This window comes from Periplaneta americana, chromosome 8 (genome assembly GCF_040183065.1).
Source record: "Periplaneta americana isolate PAMFEO1 chromosome 8, P.americana_PAMFEO1_priV1, whole genome shotgun sequence".
NCBI lineage: Eukaryota > Metazoa > Arthropoda > Insecta > Blattodea > Blattidae > Periplaneta > Periplaneta americana.
Window position 1 is genome coordinate 40509632 of NC_091124.1, and position 10116 is coordinate 40519747.

Consider the following 10116-nt stretch of genomic DNA (forward strand, 5'->3'; position numbering starts at 1 on the left):
AAAAAAAGAGGTAAACATTCACTTAACCTCTGACATAGTATAATCCACATCCCATTAAAATATTTCTTTATATCTGCAAAATGTATGCCTACCATCACAATTAAGCTCCACTTAACTCCATCTAAATTTCTACTAGAGTATTGCATATTCATTAATAAATATGGGTACCAGTACTGGTAACATACTGTAATTGCTTACTTCTGGTAATGAATAATAATTCCTTATAAATTCAATAAACCCATGAATATTAACATATCAGTAAAGTAGGTACTTGTAACTTATATGTTAGCATTAGTAAGGTTAATAAAATTATACACAAAAGTAATATCTGGTGATTATGCATAATTTCCTGATTATTAAAATTCTCCATTATCTATATAAACGGAAATAACATAAAAGTGTTTCCTGTTTGTACTATCAAAATCATAACTTTGTTTTATATTTAAATTGAATGCAAATAATTCTTCCATAGTTTCTAACCTCAAAATATTCAAATAAAATACAAAACACATTAATGAATCGTATGTACATCAGATTTAAAAATTTCTACATACATAATAATATATACAATTGAAAGGTGTGCTACTGAGTTGTAAATAATTATATTATGAGCAATATAACACAACAAAACTTGTTGAACACTGAATAGGTAAAACGTACGTACCGTAGTCTCATATTAACAAATAGTAATAAGTAATAAATGTGGGGGTTTATCTTCAAAATCTAAACCAGACCACAAATAGCCAAATTCTGAGTTGACACATTCATACTGGTATCAAATAGGAACTCATAGCATAACCTTACATAAATATAAGTACAGTATCTCTAAATCAACTAAAAAAAAGTTGCTATAACCTGAAATATTTTGAGCTCAAAAGAAATCAAACAGAACTCATTCAGACGTCAAAAAGTACCGTAGATTTGATATAAAATTAAATTACAATTTGATCATAAACATCAAGGCCTGTTTCATAATTTATACTTCAGGATCACTGGCTATCTTGATGTACAGTGATTCATAAGCATCTTCTACACCAGCACATGTCACGTCATTTTGAATACAGAAGATTACATCGTCCGATACTTAGAAAGAAATGCTTAAAAAGATGATAACATACGTTCGATTTCTAAGGTGTCTGTGTGTCCATTTATTTCTTTATTGCTTATTCAGTTTTGTTTCTTTTCTCCATTAACTGCAACTATTTCATTTGCCTCTTTCCTTCTTAATTGCCAGTCAATTACTAATCTTCCTGTCAGCATGAAGAAAAATACCTGTAAATAAACATTTCGACATTCAGTAATAATAAATGCAATAGGATACAAAAAGCGAAAGCTTATTGTAGGTATGGTACCGGTACTACATTTTACAATATTTATTATTCCTATCATAGTTGGCTTAGCATGTCGTTACCATAGAAACGAAAGTGTTTTTATTCAATCTTCAACTGTTATAGTATTTTACAGTTTAGGAGATTTTGGAATCCAAATGACGATTTTGTAATGTTTTTGAGAAATGGAAGAAAAAAACTTCATGCAGTGATTAAAAGCTCCAGAAAAAAGTTTAACTCTGAATTAAATCCATCATGATATAAATGGTTAAGTGTATCAAGGGGTACTTCAACTTTAAATGTAGAAGGACATGCGAACAAGCCAAGTGGATGCAGATCGATCACAGACTGTGTGTATTCAAGAACTTGTTTTCCATGTGTAAGATTTAATCATGGGAGATTGTTGGTTGACAAAATAAAATATTCCAGAAGATTGATAAATGGGCAACTTACTAGTGTTAATTATTTAAGCACGTGTGGCTTACAGCTGTGTCGGTATATACACCATCGTCCATGCTAAAATAATAGGCTTTTCAAACAGTACAACTGGAAATATTTACTTGGTTATTTGGATTTCGGTTATAGTATCTGTCAGGTGAATGCCAGGAACGTTAATTCCAGAACAAAAGTGTGCAAGTGTGCTTTGCTCTGAAGTAAATTTGGCTTTATTCAGGCGAGATTCAGAAAGTTTTCTTGGTCGATTTGTGACAGTAAATGGCAATTACAGAGTAACAGCAATACTATTTGAAATATCTGGAAATAGCGCAGTTAAGATTAATATAAACACGACAGGATCTAAATCTACAACATTTATAGCAGTGGTCTCTTGTTCAGATACTTTGAATGCAGCTCAACTTTTTATTCCACCTTTTCTACTTTGACAAAGAACTCTGCTGTCTTACGAAATGTAGATTTCTGTATAAACAGGGCTCTGATAATGGGGTGGATACATGGCTCCAAAAATTGGATATTTCTACGACTTTAGATGACGCGAAAACAGAACAGTTTTCGTATCTTGTTGGACGCCATGATTATGAATCTTATTTACGATTGAATTCCATTGTTGACGCTTGATCAGTCAGAGATCCTATGAAAGCATTACCAGATTCAACTTACCAATGCAGGTGCGATCCTTTCGAACTTATCGTTCACCATATAATGTGAATATACGGCCATCATCATCATTATTAGTAATACAATGTTTGCCCCTTGTTTTACTGCATCTGTAATACAATATCAGTTAAATAAAAAATTCGTATTTTTGTGGTTATAGCCTAATTTGTTCAATAAGATGTATATCGAACAGCTGAAATGGTTCTAAAATAAGTCATTCATTTGATAATGTTCTGTTTCCTTAATATTCCTTTTACACTACAGAGAACACATAAAATTTGAAGTATGCTTGTTTAATGTTACAAAGATAGCATGATGTTTTTTGATTGTGAGGCACAAGCAATAAGATTTGTAGGAACTTTTTGTTATTTTACATTAAAAAATGTAATTATATTAGGACTCTGAAATTCAATTAATGAAAATGTTGTTGAAATTCTTTAATATATAACAATATAAATACATGATATGCTCTACGAATCTCAGATATTACCAACAGAAGCAAAAAAAAAATATATATATATTTTATGTTTGCATGTAGTGTCAGTAGCTGGTAATGGTGGCAGTGTCTGTTGCCATGGCAACGTTATTTTTAACAGCGCAGCTGTAGAGCTTGATCAAGTCTGCCCTAGTATTTTTATGTTGCATAACCCACTGAAGCAGTGTCAACATAAAATGTGTAAATATCCTTGATGTATATCCCTTTCAGTGCTGCCCATTGGAATTGTAGTTTTCCCTCACAAACATATTTTATCAGGACCCTCCCCCCTCCGCCAATATTTCAATGAATGTTGAAATCCAATACAGCAATTTAAATACAATACTAAGACAACAAGCTATGGGAATTTTATTATAATGTCTAGCAACCTTGTTTGTCACCGGAATTTAAATATTACTTTGTCAAGGTAAAGAAAGAAACCCTCAGTTTATAAACATACTTAATAATCAGTCTTACAATCACTAAAGGGGGAAAGGAACTGGCCATCCTACTCCATTATCTCCTGGCCTAGTTGCCTCATAAGTGATGCCTTCTTGGTATCACTTGTGAGGTTCAGACCTGCCTTTGGGCAGTTGACTAAACAACAAAAACTACAACAATCACTAAAGAAAATAAGATGTAATTTTAAAAATAAATGTGAAATATCTGGGCACCATTATTGGGCAGCATCTGAAATGTTATTCTCATATTTCTATGCAGTAGATTACGTACCAGAGGCTATAGTTTTAATTCCTTCTGACCATAGATATGTAATATTTAAACAGAAAAGCGAAGCGAATATCTCTTCATGGTATGGACCAAAACTTTCGTCTCGGAGCATGTGCAATGTGGCATTCTTCGACTTCGAAAATACTCGAGTCACCCAACAATTATTATGTCTCTCGTTGTAGGGTGTATTTAGCTCTTTTTAGTTCACCATCAAATGTGGCATTATTGCGTGGTGTAGAACTTCAAACGTTTCTTTAGATCCTCTAAATTTATTACAAAAAAGAATAATCAAAATCTGCTTTAAAAACCTAGGTCTCAACCTCACAGATAATACCAAGAAGGCACTACTTATGAGGTAACTAGGCCAGGAGATAATGGGGTAGGGTGGCCAGGTCCTTTCCCCCTCCATTGCATATATCGCCGATTAGCTATACTGTATGCAGTAGGAATCTAAATTCAGTCTTTCATTTTGGATTAAAATATAGTCTGGTTTGATATCCTGAAAATGATATCCATGACAATATCATAGCTGCATTCTTTTTTTATAGCTACATAAATGAAAATCTTTATTGTTAATGAGATGAAATGTACAGTCTGATCCGTTTGGGTATGGATAATATTAATTTATTAAGAAAAATTTCTGCTGGTTATATGTATTATGATTAAAAGATGGGAGTTTCCATATATGACAATCAACAATGCATAATCTGAAAGGACAAATGAAAATCGTAGATGATTAAAATGGCTATTTTAGTCCCGAAGCTGTTATTTCCGGCGTGACTCTACCTCTTTGCTTACCTCTTAGAAAGTGAAGGCTCTATAAAGTCTAGGTAAGTAATATCGTTCGCCATTTTTGTTCTTACGTTGCCGAGCTACCATACGAGGAATCTATTTCCCACACCGTTAAACATTATCATGTCATAGCTCTTATGATAATGAATCAAACGCAATGTAATTCAGCAAATAATTGAGTGGCAAATAACGTCTTCGTGTGCTTTCTGCGAACGCCAACGAAAGAACTAAAATGGCAGGCGATTATATTAAGTATTTATCGAGCATTAAGAAATGAATCAGCGAATCACAATACGCACACGTTTAAATGTAGCCAACCTGCAATGTGATTGGCTGCCGGAAATTAGAGCGATGGGACTATACAAATCAACAGCGGGCACAATGGTCTTTGGTATGCTAAATTTGAGAGTATTGAAAGAGTTCAAAGGGAATTTCGACGTGAGTATGGTGTGCGTAATGTACCTAAATACGATTCCATAATGTTGTGGTATCGAACATTTGTAGAAACACGTTCTATGTTAAAAAACATGCAGGAGGTCGCAGGCGAAACCCAGTACGAGAAGCAGCTATCTCTTGGCTTGGCCCCCAAACTACCCAGATCTAACTCCTCCTGACTTCTTCGTGTAGGGTTTTGTTAAAGACATTATCTATTCACAGAAACCCAGGAATATTGATGAGTCGAGATTAAAAATTACTCAAGCTTTTCAACAAATCACCCCTCTTATGTTACAACGGACATGGGCTGAATTGCATCAGCGTTATGAGTTGTACAGGGTGCGCAATGGGGGTCATGTTGAGCTCTGAGGAATCTCCCATCTTTCAGTGTTATATGCACAAAGTTTCAACAAATAAAGTTCAGTAGTAAATGTTTTACGTTGTTTTTATTTTATCCATACCCAAACAGATCACTCTGTATATTTGGTAACAACATGCAATAATATACCCTTGGATGTACTTACTACTTGGAATGAATGCCATTGCCAATCCACAAACTATTTCTAAGGTTCCTACTGTTCGTCGATACCATTTGGAAGGTACTTTAAAATCCAGTGCTTCTGAGAGAGGGAAAACTTTCGCATATTTTACATATTCCTTTCTCTGTAAGAATAATATTGATTACTGTCATAGCTTCAAGCTAGACACACACACATACGTACATACATACACACATACCGGTACAATACATCATAATAATAATATAATATAATATAATAATAATAATAATAATAATAATAATAATAATAATAATAATAATAATAATATAATATAATAATATTTTCTTTTATTTCAAGCAAAAATTACATACAATAACAAAGATTTTACAATACTATTGTAATACTCGTATATGAATATTCTTCAAAATTCGAAATTGATTACAAATCTCATAGTCAAATAGTATACATATTACAAATTATTGTATTAATACAAGATAACTGGGTCACACCCGAAAAAGAAAGATGCTTGAGGTCGGGTGTGACCAATAATGAAAACTGGATAGAAGAAAAAGTAATAATAATAATAAAATAATAATAAATAAAATAATAGCATTAATAATGATAATAGTAATAACTCTGATTAAAACTGTTAAATGTAATTACACCTAAAGTTTAAAAAGAATAAGAAAACAAAAACAAAGAAACAAACAAACGGTACCATAGCCTATACATAAACATACCAAGTTAAGAATACAACATTGTTAAAATGACAGAAAAAAAAATAAATAAAGAATAAGAATTTACGTGATTATAATTTTAAAAACAGTTCAAGCACTTGTTTTTTTAATAATGTATTGTTTAATCATTTTAGTTTAGGATTCCTCTTTATAAAATCACTAGCTTAAAAAAAAAAAACTGAAAAAAAAAAAATTACCCGGCGTTGCCCGGGTTTTAAATTTTGGTCTATTTCTAAATAAACTGTATGTTAGACTTATCGGAGACCTCGGCAAGGGAACTATATAAAACCAAAACGAACCATATTTACTTATGTTTTCTCCTCCCTAGTGACGAATATTAAAGAAAGTGCCACTAATATCCAAAGAAACTGACTAATCGAAATAATTCCATCTCACCTATGAATAGAGTTTTAACAACATTAAGACCTTATGTTACAGGGATATTTAAGATATTTAACATTGTGGTTGATGATAATATTTATCGTACCACGGCATTATGCATTATTAAGCCTTTCTGCCCAAAATATATTTAATTTCCTTCAAGGCCAAACTACAATCTGTAATGGATGGATTCTATCAAATACATGGATTTCAGGATGTTTTGCAGAAACAGAGACTATACTCATCAGAATTCACTCTCCTGGAGAAGGCAATGTAGAACACTACCACAACAGAAAATCATATTTTTCTATAAACGGCCAAGTCATTAGTGACCATAACTTATTAATAAGAGACGGATTAACAGTAACAGTAAAATAGGCTCTATATTATTATTGCAATATTATAATATTGTAATATTATCACAAATATTACTATAACTTATAATAATTGCTTAAAATCGAATGGCTATAATAGCAGTACGTGGGATAGAAACATCATCTTCTTTCGTTTTTCCAGGGTTAATATTGCCACTCATATTACGTTTCGCATGAGTTTTTGACACAAATTCTTGTTAGTGCATAATTTTGGTGAGTCAATATTTTGCAATAGTAGGTCTACTATGGCTATTCAATATTAAGTAAATTATGTGGTAGCAATCTTTGTAGTTTGAAAGAATTCTAGAATTCAATTGGATAAAACAGTCTGCTCACTATCTACAAAACTGCATTGAGAAATTCATAATACGGTCCTGTACTGCGTAAAGATACCTATTGTATGAATTATCTAGTTTTAGCCTTCATGATGTGTAACAACAATGTAATTTAATTTCATGTTAAAATTTCCAAGGCCTCGTGAAAGTCTATGTTGAATACAACAGGCAATAATAAAGAACAATTGACTGTAGAAGATTTTGCATTTTAATGTAATACATGAATATTTGATCTATTTATTTTTATTTTTTATATATTTAATTAATTTAACTTCCATTTGCACAATTTTAATGTAGCCTATGTTCTTCTCCTGGTTATGAAGGTTAAATGTGCAAACTTTGGCACATATCGGTCAAAGCGTGTAGTTTTGTATAGAGAACATACACACACATACATACATACATACATACATACCCACATTCAATTTTATATATTAAGATTATACAATCTTGGACCGTAATTAGAACTGTGCCTTAGACCTGCTTCAGTCTTACATTTTGGTTCAATGAGGAGGAGCGAAATATTGTATCTTCTAGTGTTGTGGCCGTGATCGGATGATATGAATTTAGCTTGATATTTATGGTAGTGATTCAAAATAGTCTACATATAAATTTGCTTGATATTTAAGACATTAAATTCTTTATATATGAGATGAGTTGGATGATCATGAAAGAAATAAAAGAAATAGAAGTAAAAAATATGAAATTAAGTCGGAGAAGGAAAAGTAAAACACAATGCAATAAAGGTAAGAGAAGTGAAGAAGGAAGAATAAGTTAATAAGAGTAGAAAGAGCTTCATTAGTAAATAAGAGAAATAAGAAAATTGAAGAGGAAGACAAAAAAGAGGGGAGAGAAAAAAACAAATGAAGAGCTCTTTTCCTGATAATAGGCCTAATAGTGATGGTGGTGACGGTAATGATGATGATGATGATGATGATGATGATGTTGATTACGGTAGCTTTTTTGATTATAAACTTCCCACGGTTGTTAGAAATGTGATTTTTTGTTGTTTATTTATACAAGCTTTAGCATCTAGGTCATATCGCGTATGTCGTTATCCACGGCGTATATAGGCCTATGATCTTTGGATATATCAGTAGGCCGTGGACTATTGTTGTGATTCTGTTTCTATGGTCATTTGTTATATATGGCTTAGGCCTATATTCATTTTAATTGATTTCAATTTTTAATATTATGATCATGGTGATTAAGACAGTGATGAATTACAGTATGTAAGTTTAAAATCAGACATTTAGGCCTACCTTTGTGACTGAGAGAAACCATTAAATACTTCGGTGAGTTTGACCGGCCACGGGGTTTGAACCCTCGATCTCCCGAATGCGAGTCAAGAAATGTGAATTGTAGGAGATTTAAAATAACCTGAGAATAATGCTAAATAAAAAGAAATAAAATAGGAGACGTAGCCTATCCATGTAGGCCTACAATTCCAGAAAAAAAATGGCCCACCTAATTTTACGAAATTCTAGATACAACGAATTGCGCATGTGCAGTAAATAAGAGCACCTGCGTATATACTACTTTGTGGATAGTCATGCGAAACTTGTTGCCTACATACAAGTGGCCTCCTATCAAGATTCGAGCCATTTTTTTTTTCTGAAACTATACTTACGTCGACTTTGTTTTAGGTACCGTATTGGTAATATCCTACAGAATATATTGTTGATTTTTTGTTTCTTTAGTCCGGAGTACAAATTCAAGAAATGACATCTTCATTGTATTCAAATAAATTTCCCTGGACAAAAGACTTCCGGTTTTAGATTGTTTGGCATAGGCTATGCATTCTTTGCTGACAATGAGTTGACAATTTTCGGATCAAATTTTATTTAAGAAATAACATCTCCGTTTCATTTAGATACATTACCCTGGACTGAATAACAAAAACAAACACAATTTTCTACATAATTAAGAGGAACCCGATATACATGGACACAACTATCAATTTACGTAGGTACCGAGAAAAGATTGTTGTTACGTAGACGAGTTTCTTAAACCAAACTTCACTGACTTCTGTTACAGTTAATATTTTGTTTATTGACTAGGTCTAATAAAGAAAATTAATTTAAATCTTATTATTATTTTCATATGTTTATTTCATTGCTAAAAACATTAGGATAAATTAAATTATGCTCTTCAATACGGTAGGCCTACCGCAAAAAATTTACGTCGCCCTTCGTTTTGAATATTCCGTTTTTAGACTCTCCTTCCTGTGACAGCGCTCCCTCCCTTCGAATCGCAGTGGCGTGATGTTTGCTGGCAGTTATTTATGCTCACGCCATAAACAAAGCAGAATTTATTCTGGAAATTTATTAGGCTTAAACAGGAACGGTATCAGATTGAATACAGGCCTAAGAAGAATTATGTAGGTATCGTTTTGGGAAGATAATGAGTTAATGACCTTAGGTGTAGCGATGTAAAAGCAGCCTGACATTTTTGTGTCATATATCGAAGGCTTATGCTAAATGGATCCAAAAACCGAAAAGAAATAGTACTAAAAATAGACACGAGATTGTGGGTGAAGGTCATATCTGTTAACACAAAGTTTATAAAACTAAATACATGTCAAGAACTTCAGAATGTCCAAGACAAAATTGACATAATAATTCTGATACCGGCATTGTCATTGAGAATAAGTATTTACTGTAATTTGTGTTGTGTAACTAACATTTAATTTTGTTATCATTAAGATGGCCTTTGGTTTTTAATAAATGCACAAAATATTGCAATTTTGCCCAATGAATTGATATTAGAAGTGAGAAATTCGCATGTAAAATATAATACTTCAATGTTCTTTCCATATATTTTATGGTTTTTTTACACCATAAAACATATTAGGTACCGTATTTACAATTTTAAGCTTGTAATTTAAATAAACATAAAGATAACAATGCAATAGGGC